This window comes from Vulpes vulpes, chromosome 14 (assembly GCF_048418805.1).
Source record: "Vulpes vulpes isolate BD-2025 chromosome 14, VulVul3, whole genome shotgun sequence".
Classification (NCBI taxonomy): Eukaryota; Metazoa; Chordata; class Mammalia; order Carnivora; family Canidae; genus Vulpes; species Vulpes vulpes.
Genome location: NC_132793.1, coordinates 58,154,690 through 58,174,262, shown reverse-complemented (window position 1 = coordinate 58,174,262; position 19,573 = coordinate 58,154,690). Strand labels below are relative to the sequence as shown.

The window sequence follows — 19,573 nt, the reverse complement described above, 5'->3', positions numbered from 1 at the left end:
ACTCTATCCCATAACCTACAACGGCCTAAAAGACTTGTCTCCTTTCTTTAGTATATTTCAGAAATTCTGACCTGTTTTCATGCCTTGAGCATGTTAAATATTGTCTAGTCTGGGCATGTTCACAGAATGATTGGCTGTAAAAACAGCATTTTCTTCATTTTTAGTCATTATCAGTATGATGGAGAGAAATACTTAAACTTACATTGATTATTAATGACATTAAATAACTTGATCATCTTGAATTCTTTTTAACATGCATTTTTCAACTACATTTTTTTATTATTTCAACTGTGCACAATGATCTTACAAGGCTTTTGTATAAGTTTATGTAATATTTTTATATATATTGCAAATGTATTTCCCAAGTTTTCATTTTGTTTTTATTCATTATTTAAAATATTTCCCCCCATTTTAAAAGTTCTATGTTGTTAATGCCATCAGGTTTTCTTATAGAGTTTCCAGCACATTCTTTTTTAACCATCATTGCATTTAGGTGGGTAGAAATAGTGAGACTTATGTTCTCTGATAGTTGTCCTATTTTTCTTAATGAAATAATAAGCAAAGTTATTAGATGAAAGTCAGGGTGGAAACAATCAGTGTTTTGAGGAAAAATGATAAGGCTAGGGGAAGAGATAATGGAAACACTAGGTTTCCATTCCATTTCTCTTACCCAAGGGTTTGAGGGATGTGGGGAAACAAAGCAGTAAAAAAAACAGTTGACATAAGGAGGCCAGGAAAAAAACAAACAAACAAACAAACAAACAAACAACCAATGTCTATGTTTAGGGAAGAGCCAAAACTCTTATGAGTTTTAGTTATCTATAAAAGTTCATGACATCCAGAAGGCACAGGGTTATTAAGTTTGCTAAAGGACAATTTGACACTTAGGTGTTTATATAACAAATATTTATTGTGTTCCTTCTAGATTCTAAGTGCTCCTCTAAGCTCTTATGATACAACAGCAAACAAAAGAGATTTCTGGTCTTAGGGAACTTAGATTAATGATCATGAATTTTAAATGAGACAACTGTGATTTTCACCAGCATGTTCTGTTGGGCAGTTTCATTCACAAAGTAGAGGGAAGAGAAGGTAACTAGAGTTGAGATTTTGCAGATATTGATATGAGATGAAACAAAGGTAAGGACATTGATGTTAGACTGAAAAAAATTGTTTTCAATCATGAACCATGGAGTTTTAGTTGGTATGGAATGCAGTGAAGACATCAGATCTGTGAAGGACAATAAAAATTGGCAGTATTAATGAAACGTAGAAGTCAAAAGATTGCTTAAATCAGAGCAGTAGAGGAACTAGGCTAGAATAAAGAGGTTGGAGAATAGGATTCTTGAATGTGAACTTACTGGAGTAGCAATAATTGATCATGATAATGTGAATAACAGTGATTCTTGATGCTTTTGTAAACTGTAACAAATTAAAGCAGATCCCAAAACTCCAGTGTGAGTCCTGAGCTTCTGTACTTTTTAAGTGATACCAGATGATTCAATTTTACATCAAGAGTAGAAAACCTGCCCTGTGGGAATGGATGGCTAAAGTAACATGGAAGTTGAAAACATTTCAGGAAGGGAGAAACCAGAGAAAGAATCAGATACATACATACCAGGACTTTAAAATCATCAAGACTCACAACAGGACTAGTGTTGAAGAGAGCAACAGTGATCGAGCTCGAAAGAAGGGTAAGTGATCCTGAAGTGCACGGTAAATTTATAGCTAATGACATGTGATTCAAAGTTGGATGGCTTTGGTATGTTTTCAAGAGAGAAGAGATAGAGTATGGCTTTGAGGCATCATGAAGAATTAAGAGGTCTCTTACCCAAGGGTTTTAGGGATGTGGGGAAACAAAGCAGTAACAAAAACAGTTGACATAAGGAGGGCAGAAGGAAAAAAAAACCAAAAACTATGTTTAGGGAAGAGCCAAAACTCTTATGAGTTTTAGTTATCTATAAAGGTTCATGACATCCAGAAGGCACAGGGCTATTAAGTTCTAGAAGTTCGACATTACAGGGGTCAGGGTTTGAAAACAAGTGGAAAGCCAGATGTGGGGCTTGATCCTGAGATCCTGACCTGAGCTGAAATCATAGTCAGACGTGTTTATTGGGCACCTGAGTGACTCAGTCAACTGAGCGTCTACCTTTTGGCTCAGGTCATGATCCTGTTGTCCCAAGATCAAGCCCCACAGAGGGCTCCTAGCTCAGCAGGGAGTCTGCTTCTCCTTCTGACCCTTCCCCTTCTCATGCTCTCTCTCTCTCTCACTCACTCTATGCCTCTCAAATAAATAAATAAAATCTTAAAAGAAAAAGAGTTGGATGCATTTAACCAACTGAGCCACTCTGGGGCCCTGATTTTATTTAGTTTCTAAATAATACACACTCTACCAAAAGATCTGATTATTATACTAAAGCTTAAAAAATTAAATTTAATTTAAAAGTGATTACTACAAACAAATTACATGGAGATTTAGGTAGCCATTGCCCCAATTTTATATTTTTAAACTTTTTCCCTGAGCCGTAACCTTTCAGGCAAGGAATGTAAAGGTTTCCGTGCTTGCCTTCAGCCCTGATAGAGACTTCAGTCTCCCCAAAAGGGATATTCTTTCCGACTCCTCTGTGAGGAATGCAGCCTTTGTTCTCAGCATTAAACAATACCTCTTAACATATTAAGCTCTTCTCTGTACTGTACACTATCCTGCTCAGTCATGAAGGGATGTGAGCTTTAGAGTCTTGAAGACTTGGCTTTAAATCCTGCCTCCTTTGCTGTCTAGCACTGACCATAGGCAAAGACTATGATCTCAGATCTTCAGTTTCTTTGTGTATAAAAGTGGGTTACTGTGGTCCTTACCAAATGTGGGGGTTACAAAAAGGGGAGAAGCCACATGGTATTATCTATTGATTAGAATTGCTACTCTTCTCAGCTGTCTCTGCCCATGCACTCTTGTAATGTAGATGTTTATTATCATCCCAGAGATTAGATAATATCTTAATATAGAATTAGCAGATAGTAATCATTTCATATTATCTGTTATTAGTTGTTGTAGGAGTAATAAGATGACAGAAAAATTGTCATTTAAAATACTCTTCATGGGGCACCTGGGTGGCTCAGTTGGTTAAGCATCCGACTCTTGATATGGGCTAGGTCATTATCTCAGGGTCATTGGATCAAGTCCCCATGTCTGGCTCCATGCTCAGATGGGATTCTGTTCCAAATTCTGTTTCTCCCTCCCCCCCGTCCTTCCTTCCCCCTCTAAAAAATAAATAAATCTTCAAAAAACTAAAATAGTCTTCACAGTTTATGACTATAGGTAGAGAAAGACAGATTCCCCCAAAACCTCAGCACAAAAGGTTCCAGATCTCCCTCTCAGAGGTCTGAAACTTGCGGGATTCACCCCCATTCATCTCCAGGTCTGCATTTGCAATGTAATGCTCCTTCTGTCATTTGTAGCACTGCCACTTTAGTCTTTCTTTGTCCTATATCCATCACTTTTTTTAAAAGATTTTTATTTATTTATTCATGAGAGATAGAGAAAGAGAGAGAGAAAGAAAGAGAGAGAGAGAGAGGCAGAGACACAGGCAGAGGGAGAAGCAGGCTCCATGCAGGGAGCCCGATGTGGGACTCTATCCTGGTGTCCAGGATCACGACCCGGGCCGAAGGCAGGAGCTAAGCCGCTGAGCCACCCAGGGATCCCCTATATCCATCACTCTTAATAAAGAAGAAATTAGAAAACAAATGCCACATGAGAAAATGATAGCTACATTTTATTGTAAAGAATGCAGTCAATGAAAGCCAAATCCAGAGCATTTCTAGTTTACCCAAAGTAAGATAGAAGGTGTGGCCTACATTGAGGTCCCATTAAGTGCATACAAATTAGTCAGTGGGAGGGAGTGTCCACACTGTCTTGGCCTTGGGACTGGGCATTGTATATTTGTTATACATTTTAATCCCAGAGGAAGGCTCTGGTGTCCTTTAAACAAATAATAGAGATAATGAGATTCATACAGGTCAAGACTTTGGAGGACAAAGAATGCACAACAGCAGCACCCTAACCAGTCTTCCCTGACTCCACTGATGAAATTCTTCTGTACCAATCTGCAAATTCTCTGAAAATGGTAACTGACAGTTTTCTTTAGATGGAAGAACTTTCCATTCAAAAGTTGGAAACTTTCAGGGCAAAGGAGGTTATGCAATATATTTCCCATTGCAATGCATGAAGTATATGTTACACTTTATAAAAAATGGTAAAAGAAATCACTTTTAAGTCATAATTATGAGGGTTTTATTATAATGGGAAATACCAAATTTATTATTTTACTTAAATATAAATGTTTGTATTTACTTTCAATGAAGTAAATGTGCCATTTTTGTAAGTCAAAAGTTATCAAATTCTGGCAGCTGTATACCATTCAATCAAAAATAGGTGTGAGAAAAAATTTTAAACTTGTTAATTTGACAGACTTTACTTCTTTATTTTTGTTTCGGGGTTTTTTATGATGGACATTTTAAAATATTTTCAAAATAAATAATATACTGGATTCATCACTTGCCAATAATTGTCATGTGATATACTTGAAAATGTGAATATATTCTTTAGGCAAATAGAAAATGAGATATGATTTTTCATAAAGTTTAATTAAAACATTACCCTTTTTATCCTAAAGGATTTTGTCTTTATATGTACATGCATGTGCCTTTGCTATGTCAGCTCAGGATTTAAGGGAAATCAGCAGAAGTGAAATAATATCTAGGAAAAAGATCAGGAATGTTCAACAACGGCTTGTTAGTACTTACAGAAGATGAGATGGAAAGTGTTTATGAGTGCTTGTTGATAAAAAAACCATTATTTTAACTCAATTAAGATAGTCTTTTTTCCCCAAGCTGCTTCAATGTCTTAAAATACATCCCATATTAGAAGAAAAAAATGGAGAAAGTTATCAGTATTATTCTAAAAATTAAAACATATAATAGATATGATTGCTGAAATTTAGGATGTGAATAAAAATGGCTGCACTTGCAAGTTTATCAAGCAAAATGTCATAAGCCAAAAATATGCCTTCATGTGATTCTGCCATAAAAGCGATGAAACACGTAAGGGCTCTACAGTGTAATTAAATTATTTTTGTTAGTAGTGGTATTATCAATATTACTGTTATATTCCAGGCAGTAGTGCACGAGGGATAATGATACCAATGTTTATTTTTAATTAAAAGACAGTGTAGAAAATTCTGCCCCAATTTATTGTGTCTCTTACATCTGGGAAAATCTCAAGTGAGGAACATACTCTGTGGCACTTTATCCCTTCAATTGATCATGTCGTCTGGCAGCAGAAAATGTTTAATTATCCTCAAACTTGATCTCCCGTACCTGCTGGAGAGAACACTGTGCTCAGAGCTGGGGAAGAAGTCAGACATGTAAACAATCTATTTGCATTAGCTCTTCTTCATCTAATGTGTAATTTAAGGCTTGCAGCTTCTCTCTTAAAATACTATTGACTTTCTTCAGGGGCTGGAGATGGCAGCGCCATCTTCCCCCACAGTCTCCACTTAACTATTGATTTTCAAATGTAGCAAGGCAGAAACTAGGTGAATTCATTCACGGCTTCAGGATATCCAAATGCTTTATTTCACAAACAACAATATTCAGATATTTGACCTAGATATTTGAAGAGGTTAGATACAAAAAAAAAATCCCACTGATTTGTAAATATAGTGTTTGTTTTTTTTAAATTTGAGGTCACAATTCAGCTTTAGGATCAATCAGAATCATTTTACTTCATTACTTACAGTAAGTGGATAAAATTAAGTCTTAAGAATTAAAATGTATTTCTTAAATTTTATATTCACAAGAAGGTAAGTTGTTCATCCAGCAGCTTTTCATTCTGGAGCTCACAGCAGACCGTGTAGACAGTTTTGCTTCTTTGGAGCCTCCCCTCCAGTATCTCAGGCACCCTCACTGACAGTAAATTACAAAAGCACATTTCACAAGAGCCATTAATAAAAATGAATAGTGACATGTTAAATTTGAGCCAGCAACTTAATGATGCTATAAGTGGGATATAAAATGGAGGAGGGGAGGTCATTTATACACTTCAGAACAAGTAAGATAAACCCTGGTGTTTATCTGAAGGGTTTATTATGAGAATTGCTAGAAAATTCTTTTAAAATGGAAATTAATATGATGATGTTAGTATGAGATTTCCATTCATCTTTAACTGATAGTCATGAGACCCACCTAATCAATAGAAGCAGTTTCAAAAAAAGGCTGATATAATTATTAACATAGGAACCAAAGTTGAATCATAATTTGGTTGAATAACAAAATATTTCAGGATTGATTCAACTAAAGCATGTTACACTCCAGAAGTAGAATATAAATAATCTACAAATCTCTACTCCACAAATGTAGAGAATATTTTTTTAGATTTTATATGGATGAATACAAGTATAATCATCAGCTAAATGAATAACTCATTGTACTAAATGGTAAATAAAAAAACATTGTGCAAAGGAAGATAATCCATCCATCTTCCCATTGTTGTATATTTCAAATTTTCAAATCTTTAATATAGAATATAGTCATTCGAGTACTCAAAAGCAATGTATTATCTACTCTGCACTCTATACACATGCACACACGCACACACACACACGTATATGTATATATATGTATATATACACTCCAGGAGCTCAGTGTCCCTAAGGGTGATAGATAAGCAAGCCAAATATTATGATATTTCATGATAAGTAGCTTAGCTATATTATGCTATCAAACCAGAGACTGATCATCAAACTCAGCCTGGGAGAAGAATGATTTTAGGAGTTTATACTAAAACTGAGCCAGGTCAGAAAAGTAAGAGTAAGCTCTAAAATTGAAAGAAAAGAATCTCTTAAAAGAGAGCAGCATACATATTACACTTGGTCAAATTTTATATCTTCTTTAATAGACAACTGAAATCAGGAATTTTTTTCTATTTCAGTTTTGCATCTCTGATTTTGTGAAATATTTTCACATAGTTGGTGTTCAATCAAGATTATTAAATTAATAAAATAATATAAATAAATCCATCTGATCAGTCACTGAATATGTATATATATATTTGCAAACCTGAAGATATATACTTAATAAGAAATATTCCAAATGAAAATCAGAAAGGTCAGAAGAGATTGAAGACAAAAAATAAAGGAAAGGGAAAGTAATATGCTAAATAAAACTGACTTATGATAAGACATGTTGACACCTCAAAAACAGCAGTTTGGAGATACATTGAAGATCATTGGAGTTGAAATAAGAGGAGAAAGAAAGAGAAATAAAATCACAATAAAGGACTAAGCTGGAAGGACTATGTGCTATATTTCTGCTATTGATGAAAAACCTGTGATAGCGTTACATCAATGTTGGGCAATTTGAACAGACACAGAAAGATATGGTGAGTCTCAGATGCAAGTTAGACTATTTTAATTAGCATACAAGAAAACTAACTGTGGGGTGCCTGGGTGGCTCAGGTTCATTAAGCGTCAGACTCTTGATTTTGACTCAGGTCATGATTTCCGGGTTCTGAAATAGAGCCCCACAAATGACATTGCACTCAGCACAGAATCTGCTTGGGATTTCTCTCCCTTTCTGTCAGCCCCTCCCCCTGCTCTAAATAAATAAATCTTGAAAAAAAGAGAGAAAATTAACTGTTAAGCTGAAACGTGCCATGAGCTACCCATCTAAAAAGCAGAAACATAAAGAATTCATCCGCCTGCAGGTTGGGATCAATGCTATAACAGAAAATGACAGAGAAAATATATGGACTCTGAGAAAATATATGGACTCCTTAGCTCTCTTTCATTTCTGAGCATTCTGTCCAAAGAATAGCTGCAAAGGAGATAACAAGTGGCATTTGGTGGAGCTTGTATGTTAAAGAAGAACAGATACTCTTCAGAAAAAAAAGACACATGGATTTAAATACTTTGGCTTGAGTTAGGGCGCCTGGGAGGCTCAGTCGGTTATGTGTCTGCTTTTGGTTCAGGTCACAGTCTCAGGGTCCTAGGATCAAGCTTCACTTCAAGCCCAGGTCGAACCCAGCCCCACTTCAAGCCCCAGGGACCACCCTGGTCCAGGCTGCCTGGTCATCAAGGAGTCTGCCTCTCCCCCTCCCCTTGCCCCTTCCCCCACTTGTGCATTCTCTCTCTCTCTCTCTCTCTAATAAATAAATGAAAGATTTTAAAAAATACTTTGATTTGAGCAAATTGTATTTTCACATTAATATGATGAAGAGATAAGATGCCTGAACTGATGGCAGTGAACAAAGAGGACAACAGAGAATGAGAGCAAAAAAAGGAAGACTGGAAATGAAGACGATCCTGATTAAAACAAATTGTGTTCTCCAAAATACAAATTTTGAGATTCCCATTATCCTTGAGAATTCTGTAATGGATAATTTAAAATAGTCCTCTGTTTTAAGAGGGTTGCAAATATGAAGGAAAGCCAACTTTGTTTTATCTGGAGGTGGTCATACTAAACTAATTTATTTTTTAATTCCTTTGCCCATTCAGTTCCCTGCTTGGCAATGTTTACTGAAAGCTTTCTATATGCTGGCAGGAGTAAGGATTAAGAATTCTCAAAAAAAAAAAAAAGCGATTCATGGGAAGCATCACATTTGTGTTCAATCAATCAACCCTAAGCATAAGTACTTTCTAGTCTTAGGGGTGGAGGGAAATTTTAAAAAATTTTGACTACATATATTGTTCAAAAAAGGCCACTTTTTATTTAAAAAATTCAAAGTACTCTTCATTTTAGAGATAGTTGAGGTAGTTGTTTGAAATTAGCCTGGATAACAGAAAGAAATCTTCAGAGGAAGCATGACAACCCTACACAGGTGGTGCTGGGTTGTCATGTGCAGAAGAGAGTAAAAGCAGGATCTAGGAACCAAGTGGCGAAAAGTTTATTTGATTCATTTAGAATGAGAACAGTACATTATCCTCTATTAAACAATCCATGCACAAGCTAGAGACTACTTATTGATGATTTCTTAGTGAGAGCATAATGGTCAATTTTAAATGACACTTCATGTTATTTTTAAACCTAGAATTATAATATTCTGTTAAAGTTTTATAGTCCTTTCATAGTCTCATGTTTAAAAAGTTGTTTGGAGTGAACACTGGCAATAAGTAGACTCATTTAAAAGTCTTTTTATAGAAAATTAATTCAGATTTATATAATTTTGAAAAGATATAATCAAGACACCATATAATTGTCTATGATTTTCAAAATGGTTTATTCTTAGAACAAAGACTGGTTGTTCATATTTCCTATAGGACAATGGGTTCAAATAATATGAAGAATATTCTGCTGGAACAGACAGACTAATAGACTCCTATTATTTTTAAGTGTTGGCTAGGCTTCAGACAGAGGCTGTGAAACTCTCATCACAGGAGACCTTTTATGATAGCACAGTATCTCTTGGAAGTTTTAGAGATTCACCTCATCATCCTTGTTTCAGATGGTGTATAATATGATACCGGCATGGGTTCTTCCCTTAGTTGTCCACAATTTCCTCTTTTGTGTTATAATAGTTTCAGTCTCCTACTGCTGTTGGAATAGCTTCTCCATTGGTAAGTAACGTTGCACAATTTAATTTTATCATAGTGATTAGTGCTTTATTGGTCTTTTTTGTTAAACAAATAAAGTCACTAACTTTTATCCTTTTGAAGTTAGTTCTAAATGCTGGATTATTTCAAGAAATTAAATATCTATATATTCATTTTAAGTATTTTCTGATACACATCCTATGCTACTTTCAAGTGCTATTATTGAATATTATGAGTAGTGTTCTCAAGAATATAAGAGAAAGACACTTCTTATTGTCAAATATAAACATATAATGAAACATTTCTCTCTAATTAACACTATCTTTAGCTGAAATCATTTAGAACTATGATTTTTTTGAAAACCTTAAAATATATTTTGCTATTTCTCATTATAATAAATGCACTATTGACTACAACATTTTTTTCAGGTTTACTTTTATGAAGTAGAAACATGTTTTAATCCAGTTGGAAGTATTGAGATCAGTCCAGGAGGGATATGGCAGCTTTATAATACAAACTTTCATCTTGCTACTCAAGTATCCTTAACTACAAGAACTGCAAACCCAAACCAGCTGATTTTATCTTCTTTAAAACGATTTCTTGACCTCTAACAACTCCAGCTTACATCCTATTAGCAATGATGCATCATGGGCCACCTCTAGTTGTAAGAAGAGTTGGGAGGTCAGGAAGCTGATCTAGACACATTGCTGCCCCCCCACCAGTAAATGGGTTAATGTTAACAAAAAAGAAGAAAATAAACATCATAAATGCAAAAAATTGTCTGGCAAAAATAAAGGGACTCAAAACTCCAAGGAAAAGAAGAGTAGGTGAGTTGGTATCTTGAGAGATAGGCTAGGAGAAAGTGCACCCTTAGAGAAAAGCTGTTTCCTATTAAATGCTCGTAGCCATTGTAGCAATGGCTCTCTAATTCATACCATGCTTCTCTAAGGCACGGTAGTTCAAATACTAGTTGAGCTATTATTATGGTTCAAAAACACTTTGGGAAATTTCCTTGAAGAATGTTCATTGCTTCAGGTACTGTCCAGCTCGTAAAGGAAAGAAATACATGAAAAAAGAATAATGACATAATACCTGTGCCCTTAACAAGTTAAGCCTGAAACAAGTGATGAAAAAACATACACAAATAATGACAGCATAGCGATAGAAGTACAAATAGAAGTATCTATAATATTCTATTGTGATAAAAACATTTTGTTCTCACTGGAATGTGGAAAGCTCACATAAAGTAAGGTCATATAGGATCAAAGAGTGTAAAAAAAAAAATTTAAAGGGTCAAGGTTTTGCAGAATGTAATTGACAGAAGCCATTCATTTTTCTAACAGATGTATGTAGACATGGTTTTATAAACTTTTTAAAAGAAACTTCAAGAGGGTAATTTCAAAAAATATATTATATGTTCAGTGTTCACTGATCCATTAAATTGCATAGTCTCCTATGTCCCACAACTAGTTTGTCATAATTATAATTTGAAAATATTTCTGAAAAAGCATATAATATTACCACAGTCCTAAAAATGACAACCCCATGGAGAAAATTATAGCAGAAGGCTAGCAGATGATCAGGGGTTGTGAACTTGGTTAATCGAGTAAGTCAACTTTCATATTGAAAACCATATAACACTGAATGATATCAATGGGCATATGAACTCTCTGGCTTTCTTTTCACCTTTTCAATATTCCACCATTTTATGCCCTACATCCCAAATTGACATCCCTGAAATCAAATCCCATCATTAATGCATTCAAGTATGAATACACGGAAAGCAACAGAACAAAATTCTTCACAGTGTTGTGTGACTGCAATCAGCTTCAACTATTACTTTGTCAGTTTTATTACCGAAAGACTTTTTAGGTATTGCCATCGGCATCGTAAGTTAAACAGAAATTAGTGACTACAATTACCATTCCAGAACTATCCTTACATCTGTTTATCCATCTCAAAGACATAAAGAAGAAAGGAGAGTAAAAGAAAGGTTTTGAAAGGAATCAAAAATAATAAATTAACATACCTGCTTAATATTTTCCCTAACATGACATAAAAGCCAATTATCACATGATTTTTAACCACATGTACTGGATTTCTTTTTCTCAAATAATGCTCTTAGAGACCAACTACATAAGGAAGTAATAGCTATAGTGAGCAAAAAATAAAGTAACATTGGTTAAGCTTTTATTTTACCACATCCTTTGAAAGACTTGAGAAAAATTGAGCTAACCACCAATACATTTGAAATGTATATACCACAAAAATGTTTAGTTAAAATAAGGAAATAGGATTTCTGAGAATGGTGAATGTATTTTCACTTTAATAGTAATAAGTTATTAGTAAATTGATTTACTCAGAACTTTAATAGTAATAGCTTATTAGTAAATTGATTTATTAAGAGCTTTTATTCACAATTTTTACAACTATGGTGCACTTGAAAATAAAATGGTGCAAATATTGTATTGAGGAGAAATCCTATTGTCATCTGCATTAGATACTCCCATTTTCTTAGATATTTTTGAGAGTACCATAAGACTTAAGAAGAGCTATGCATTTTTAGGCCCCAGTTTATGTTATAAAATGGAGGAGAAACTCAACAACAACAACAACAAAAAAAACAAAGACGCCTAGATCACAACCTGAGCCAAAGGCAGACACTCAACCACTAAGCCACCCAGGTGCCCCCGCAAGGTTTTTTGGATAGAATCAAATAAGATAATAAACATAAATTATAATGCCTGATCTGTTAAATATTAAAATGTTATTCACCTTCTCTTCTGGCAGCTGAAATCTAAGTAGGTATGTTTGTTATGCATCATTTTGAATTAATAATTAGAAATTAAATAAAAGCATATACATTGATTTCAACAAATCAAGTATATATCATCCTTTGCAAAAAGGAAAAAGCTAGAATCTTTATATGAATACTCTAAAAAAATCAGCAAATCTAAGACTCAGATGATGCCTTGATGACTGTGTAATTCCACCTTTTCTATTCCTAGGCTTCACTCTTAATTTTCTGAACTTGAAGGTTACCACAATTAATAAAGCTCTCTAAAAAAAAAAATCTTGTTAAAAAATAAATCTAATGGAAAATAAAGTAGTAGGAAAATTAGGAATTTTAAAGGAGTCAAAAGATTGAGAGGAAAGAAAAATTAATCATAATTACCTTCTGTTTGCTTTTCCTTAAAAAATCACTTAAATAATACCTATTTTAGCATGAGAAAAATGTGTTTTAAATATTCAAAATTTTATTCTTTTGACATAAAACTATGGAACACTGATAATCTCTACCATTTTAGTAAGTATAAGAGAAAACAGGTTAAGCAGTATTTAGAAAGCAGTACCAATAAACCTTATTGCAAGCATTAAATGTGTTTAAAAAGTTTGTATTAACTCATAACCTGCAATTGTCAAATGTATATAACTTAAAGCTTAAAATTCCACATTTTAGATAGTCTTCTCTATTATAAACTCAGATTTTCTGTAGGCTTCACATACTGTATAAGCAGCTAGAATATTTAAGAGTTAAGGGATAAATAATATACATCTATATGTATACATATATATTATATGCATGTGTATAACATATAAGTATAAACTACATATATATTATCAGTTATATTACCTAATAAAGTCATATTCTGTTAAGAGATATGGATTTATTTCAAAAATTTAATCAAATATATTATTAATAGTATGGCTATTAATAGTTTGGTTGAACACGTAACAGTTTAGGAATTGGAAGAGTTTGGTTTGGATTATATGTAACATCTAATCTGTTACGTGTGGTGACTCATTAACTTAGCTTTATTAACTACAAATACCAGAACCTTTCTTGTTGACATCTTTTATTAGTAAAAGAATTAGTCTATAGTTATCATGCTATAAGCTTCTTTAATCGGTATTGAATTGCACCATTTCATTATTTTTTTCTAGAAAAGCTTTGGTGGAGGTACTACTGAGATCTGGTATTCTAGTTTCACCAAGTCTCCCTCAAAGTTTTTGTTTTGTTGTCTAAAGATAAACACTGGCACTCTTCTCTTTTTACAAGGATGCTCAGCAGCACAGTGTACGTAGCTTCTCTTGTTTTGCTCATGGCAACACATGCAAAAACCCTGCATCTGAAGCTGTCTCCACTTCAAAGATGAATGAGTGAAAATTTGTCAGATATCATTGTTTTTTGAAAGTTGTCTAATTAACTGGGCTGCTACTTACACAGCATAACATATAAAGGGCTGGTTATCCGCTCACTATGAAGTTTATACTGCAGAATCTGTCTTCTAGTTCAATCAACATGTTCTCTGGCACTTGAATGGGATGTGGTGTGACCATTCACATCTCCCTTTGAAAATGGTCTACTTCATACTTGTAATGTTGGAACGTACAGTGGGGCATGTTCAGAACTGTGCATTGGTAAATCTTGTACCTCTCTGTAATTTTGAGCTCGAAACACAGCCTCTACATTTTGCGATCCTAGCAATCTGCAACCCATCTTCTCCTCAGATGTTAGCCATTGATTTCCATTACGATGAAGGCTGTCCTCACCTTTCAGCTCTCTTTCCAGTGCTTGACATTAAGTTTCTTTTTGGATACTTGTATTTCATGGTTGGAACTCCCTGATTTGCAGTTTGATGTGCAATTTGCAGTTTGGGATGGTTTAACATTTATAAGTTGGCCACCTTAGGGTTGACAATAATTGGAGTCCACAGTGGAAGGGATTTACTGCTGCTGTAATCAGACTGTGATAGCAATATGGAACCTAGGGAGCTTGCTGAGGACTGGTTATAGGTGGTTATAACCCTTTGGCTCTGGTTGGAACCCGAAAGTTGCTGGAGAGAAGCAGGAAAAGCAGAAGGGGACATGGTAATGTGAGAATTCACTGTTGAAGGGTCAGAGCATCTTTGCTCTGTGCATGAGTTAGGCTGGATCATGGAAGACTGTTTGGTCTGGCTAAAAGAGCTGGAGGTTTCAACAAAACATGTTTTTATATGCATTACATTTCCTGCAAAATCCAATATTAATTATTAAAAAATTAAAGCCAAATTAGTAAAAATAAGAACAATGATCTTTCAGATAAGGCTTGGACTTGAGTGCTTACTGGGCTTATTGTTAAAGTGTAATTTAAAAAGGGGGGGGCAGCCTGGGTGGCTCAGCGGTTTAGCACCACCTTCATGTTCCCACGTGGGGCTCCCTGCGTGGAGCCTGCTTCTCCCCCTGCCTGTGTCTCTGCCTCTCTGTGTGTGTGTCTCTCATGAATAAATAAAATTTTTAAAAATGTAATTTAAAATAATGACTTGAGTATGTAGAAATGCCCCATAAAATCTCATAGATTCTTTGCTTTGCAAATGGGCCTAATTTGGAAGTGATAGTAGTTTCCAATTTATTTGAGTTTGTAAATATCATGATGGACGTTTTAATTTATAAGTGCCTAAGGCCTCCTTGAAATATGCTTATTTTAAGACCATTCCGATTATTTATTTTGTCATATGCTGATAGGTGAAAGCAGATCAATGATAGCAGGTAGAGAGCAGTAGTCAGAAGAAGTTAATTTAAACCAAAAGTTTTGTTTTTAAGTCTCTTGTTTCAAAAAAGTTTTAGTTGCAGTGTGTGTGTGTGTGTGAGTGTGTGTGTGTGTGTGTGTATGTGTGTGTGAGAAATGAATGAAAGAGTAATGTAGTGAGGAAAAAAAATAACGAGTTTTGGAATCAGAAGACCAAACTGGAACACCTAATTGAATGCCTTTAGGCATGTTAAGCTTTGTAGACTTTGATTTCATTTTTTAAATGCTAGAATGCATACCTATTAGTGTTATTATTCATATGTATGGTTTGGGCCAATTATACCATGTTGTGACTCTCATGATCCTTGTGTCACAACAAATATTTACAGCGCATGCCACAGACTTTTCACAGTCATCTGGATTTTCAGAGTCATCAACACGCATCCTGCTAACACAGTCTATCACTACAATTTGGTCTCAAGATTTTTTTTAAAATTTTTATTTATTTATGATAGTCACACAGAGAGAGAGAAAGAGAGGCAGAGACACAGGCAGAGGGAGAAGCAGGCTCCATGCACCGGGAGCCCGACGTGGGATTCGATCCCGGGTCTCCAGGATCACGCCCTGGGCCAAAGGCAGGTGCTAAACCGCTGCGCCACCCAGGGATCCCCAATTTTTTGAAAGAAAGCTAACTTTTATTGAATGTCATTTACTAGAAATCATTCTAAGTGCATGTATGCATATTACTTTATTCATGTATATGTATAATACCATGAAGTATTTATTTTTAATTCCCATTTTTAATAAGCAAAGAAAATCTAAGAATAACAAACATACTGGTCATGAGGAAAGTTAAAGGACTTCATCTGATATTTGTATCATCATCTTGAACTGAATACAAGCGCCTCACCAGTTTTATAATGCATATATTTTTTTCATTTAATGATAACCCGAAAGACAGGTGTGATTCTTATATTTCACAGATGAGAAAATTGGGCACTAAGGGGCTTTTAAGTAACTTATTACTAAAAACATTTCAATAGCAGAACAGAGATTTAACCCCAGGATCACGTGACACAAGAGTTTCAGCTCCTAATGAGTCTATTAGTATCTCTCAAGGTTGCAAAGGTTACAGCTCAAGTGTGATGAGAGACGTCCAACTACAAGTCATCAAAATAAAAATGGGGTACCTCTCCAATCTTAAGTGAATATCTCTGATATCTGAAAGAACTTAGAATTTTGACTCCTATTGCCTTCAAGTATAATAAAACCATGACTATTATAATACTTATATACTATTGTTATAAAGATTCAGAATTATCCAAAGACATTTTTATAGAAAAACCTAAGAGGATATGACTTTAATTCTCATTTTCATTTAGGTACTGAGGATTTTAAAAAAAAAAACTGGGATCCCTGGGTGGCGCAGCGGTTTAGCACCTGCCTTTGGCCCAGGGCGCGATCCTGGAGACCCGGGATCGAATCCCACGTCAGGCTCCCGGTGCATGGAGCCTGCTTCTCCCTCTGCCTGTGTCTCTGCCTCTCTCTCTCTCTCTCTGTGTGTGACTATCATAAATAAATAAAAATTAAAAAAAAAAAAACTTAAAGCAGCACATTGATGTTCATGAGTCTTCTTTCATTTCATATTTCTTTGTACTTTATTAATTCCTTATTCAGACTGTACAGTTTATTTTCATTCTTGTCAAAAATAACCTTTTACTTAAGTTTTTATTTTAATTCCAGTTAGTTAACATACAGTGTTATATTAGTTTCATGTATACAATATAGTGATTCAACACTTCCATACATCATGCAGTGCTCATCTCAACAAGCACATTCCTTAAACCCCATCACCTATTTCACCCATCCCCCACAGCCCTCCCCTCTGGTAATAATCACATCATTCTCTACAATTAAGAGTTAAAAATAATGTTTAAAATTTCTCTATGGGCACTATTATGCACATACTTGTAGATGATTATTGTTAATCAGGAACATATCAAAGTGTGAAAAAAATAAAATGTCTTATCTGTGTCCATGTATGTATTGAAATTTTAATATTTTGCTATTACATCTGACATTCAAATGAGTAATTTAAGTGTCAATAACTATTTTATCACTTATCTATTTATGTATCCTTCTATCTATACTCATTTATACACACATGTATAGATATATCTGTGTATGCATATATATATCTGCATATGTATATGTGTGTATAATAGAGAGATGACAGATGATAATTTAGCACTAATAATAATTAATACCCAGAAGTGTAGATTGAGTAAATGCTACAAAGGAGACAAAATTATCCCTGCCTACAAGGTATTATAATGGAAATAGATAACAAAAGCATTCCTATCAACAAATACTTAAAACATGAGATATAATTTTTAAATGAACTCAACTGAAGGTAAAAATTATGTGTAAAAACACATTTTCAAGGCAATGAGTCTTATGCAAGGAAGACCTAAGCTGTAGAGAACACACCTAAAAGTGTGAAGTAAATTTGAGAATAGTGATACAGATGTAAGAAACTACATGAAAACAAAATAATCTGAGTTTTTTAAGAGATTCTCTGGGTATCAATTTTTGGGGGCCAGAAAGGACATATTCAGAAATGTTGAAGATTTGGATGTTAAAATAAGTTAAACTGGTATAAGTGTAGAACTGCTGGAGAGCAGTCTGAGGTACTTGGAATGAATCTCACTTAGGAGTCACAGAAGATTATTTATGCTGAACCAGAGGTGACATTAAAAAAATTATGGGAAGACTGAAAGAACTATATCTATCTATCAATAGATCGATAGATAGATATATCTCCATCCCTCCTCTGAAGCCTATTTTTGTTTGTAGGTTTCATTATCATGCAATTCATTATCAAGAGAACTCTGTCACCAATAAAATATATTTCCCGATGTGGTACAGTAGATTGAAAAACTGGCCACAACTTTTCAGTCCTCCTTATGTTCACATCCTTTCAATGTAGCTTAGAATCTCTTTCCATTTAAAAGTGGGATTTTGCTTTCCAGGTCTTGAATATGGGCTGGCTGAAGGACTTGGTTGGCCAATATAATGTAGTATAAGTGACATCATGCCAATTCTCTGGAGCTCAGGAATCCAGAGTCACTTCTACTCTCTTGGAATCCTGCCCAGTTGTCATGTAACCAAGTTTCAGCTGGCCTACTGAAGCGTGAGAGACCATGGGGAGAGGAGACATTCTTCCAGCTGCAGTCATTCCACATTAACACTTCCAAGCTGACCATACTGTTGAGCTCAGACATAAAACTGAGACCCTGAAACAAGAATTACCCAAATAAGGCCCACTGCCAAATCACAGAATTCATGAATTAAATAACTGGTCACTATTTTAAATCTGTAACGTTTGAAGTGGTTTGTTATGCAACAAAAGCTAACTGATACACGGTCAATATCCTTCTGGTGGGGGAATAGGGTAACATTAGTTTATCATGCAGGGAATCTATATGCATTCCTGCATTCCAAACCTATAGGAAATAGGTTTCATTGACACTCTACCCAACTACAAGTTAAACTTTCTCACTGAATTGAATTAGACAAATCAGAGGTGTCAGTCTCATTTCTTAAAGTTCTAACTTAAAATGAATATGCATTGCAATTTTACTCTCTAGTGAGTTCTAGCTTTCTGTTCCTGCCATATGAATGGCAGGTGGCTTTGTCGATTGTCTATTCCGCTTCTGGAATAATCACTACAAAACTGACTTCTCGTTTTAAGTCATGTTACATTAGGATGCCACACAACTGTCTAAAATATCAAAGAGAAGAAAGGATTCCTAATACATAAAACATTTTCTACATTTTAGTTAGGCTTTAGTGTAACTCCTGATTGAGAAGCTTCGTAGCATTTCACATAGTTGCCTTTCAGTGCACAGATTCTGTGTATATGTCTGTATGTGTGCATCAAAGAATGAATGGTAATATAAAGCAAATTGCCTTTCTTATGGTCCAATGTTAATTAAAACCAAATGTCCCTTCCACAGTGTAGCTAATGTACTTTAATTATTCTGTCTTGTGCAGTTGTGACAAAAGGGAACATGCCATTATTAAAGGGAAAAAAGTACACATTGTACCAATAATTGTCCACACCATGAAATACTATTGCTTTACCCCAGTGAGTAGCTTGAGTTGTTGCCAAATAATCCTCTATACACCATTTAAGTAATGTAAATTGTTCTTTCACAATAATTTACCTTTTTATTGAGTTTAACTGAAAGATGTTTATTTCTGTTTACCTTCCTTCCACAGTTTTAAACAATGCAAAGTCAATAACAAAATAATGTTTTTAATGTTTTCTACTGGCATAAATTTTGAACGTAAAAAATGACTGTTATTTTACATAAGAAAGAGGATTATTAGCAATCCAAATTACCTTTTAATGTTAACATTTTCTTTTTAAGCATGGGAAAAATCTATTCCCCTGAGATTAATTTTCTTCTTCTGTTAA

The 19,573-nt window shown here is 34.6% G+C and overlaps 1 pseudogene; it reads right to left on the bottom strand.

The window, feature by feature from the left end:
- Positions 1-13,293: 13,293 nt before the first annotated feature.
- Positions 13,294-19,573, bottom strand: part of LOC112915568 (myotilin-like) — a 117,704-nt pseudogene continuing 111,424 nt past the window's right edge.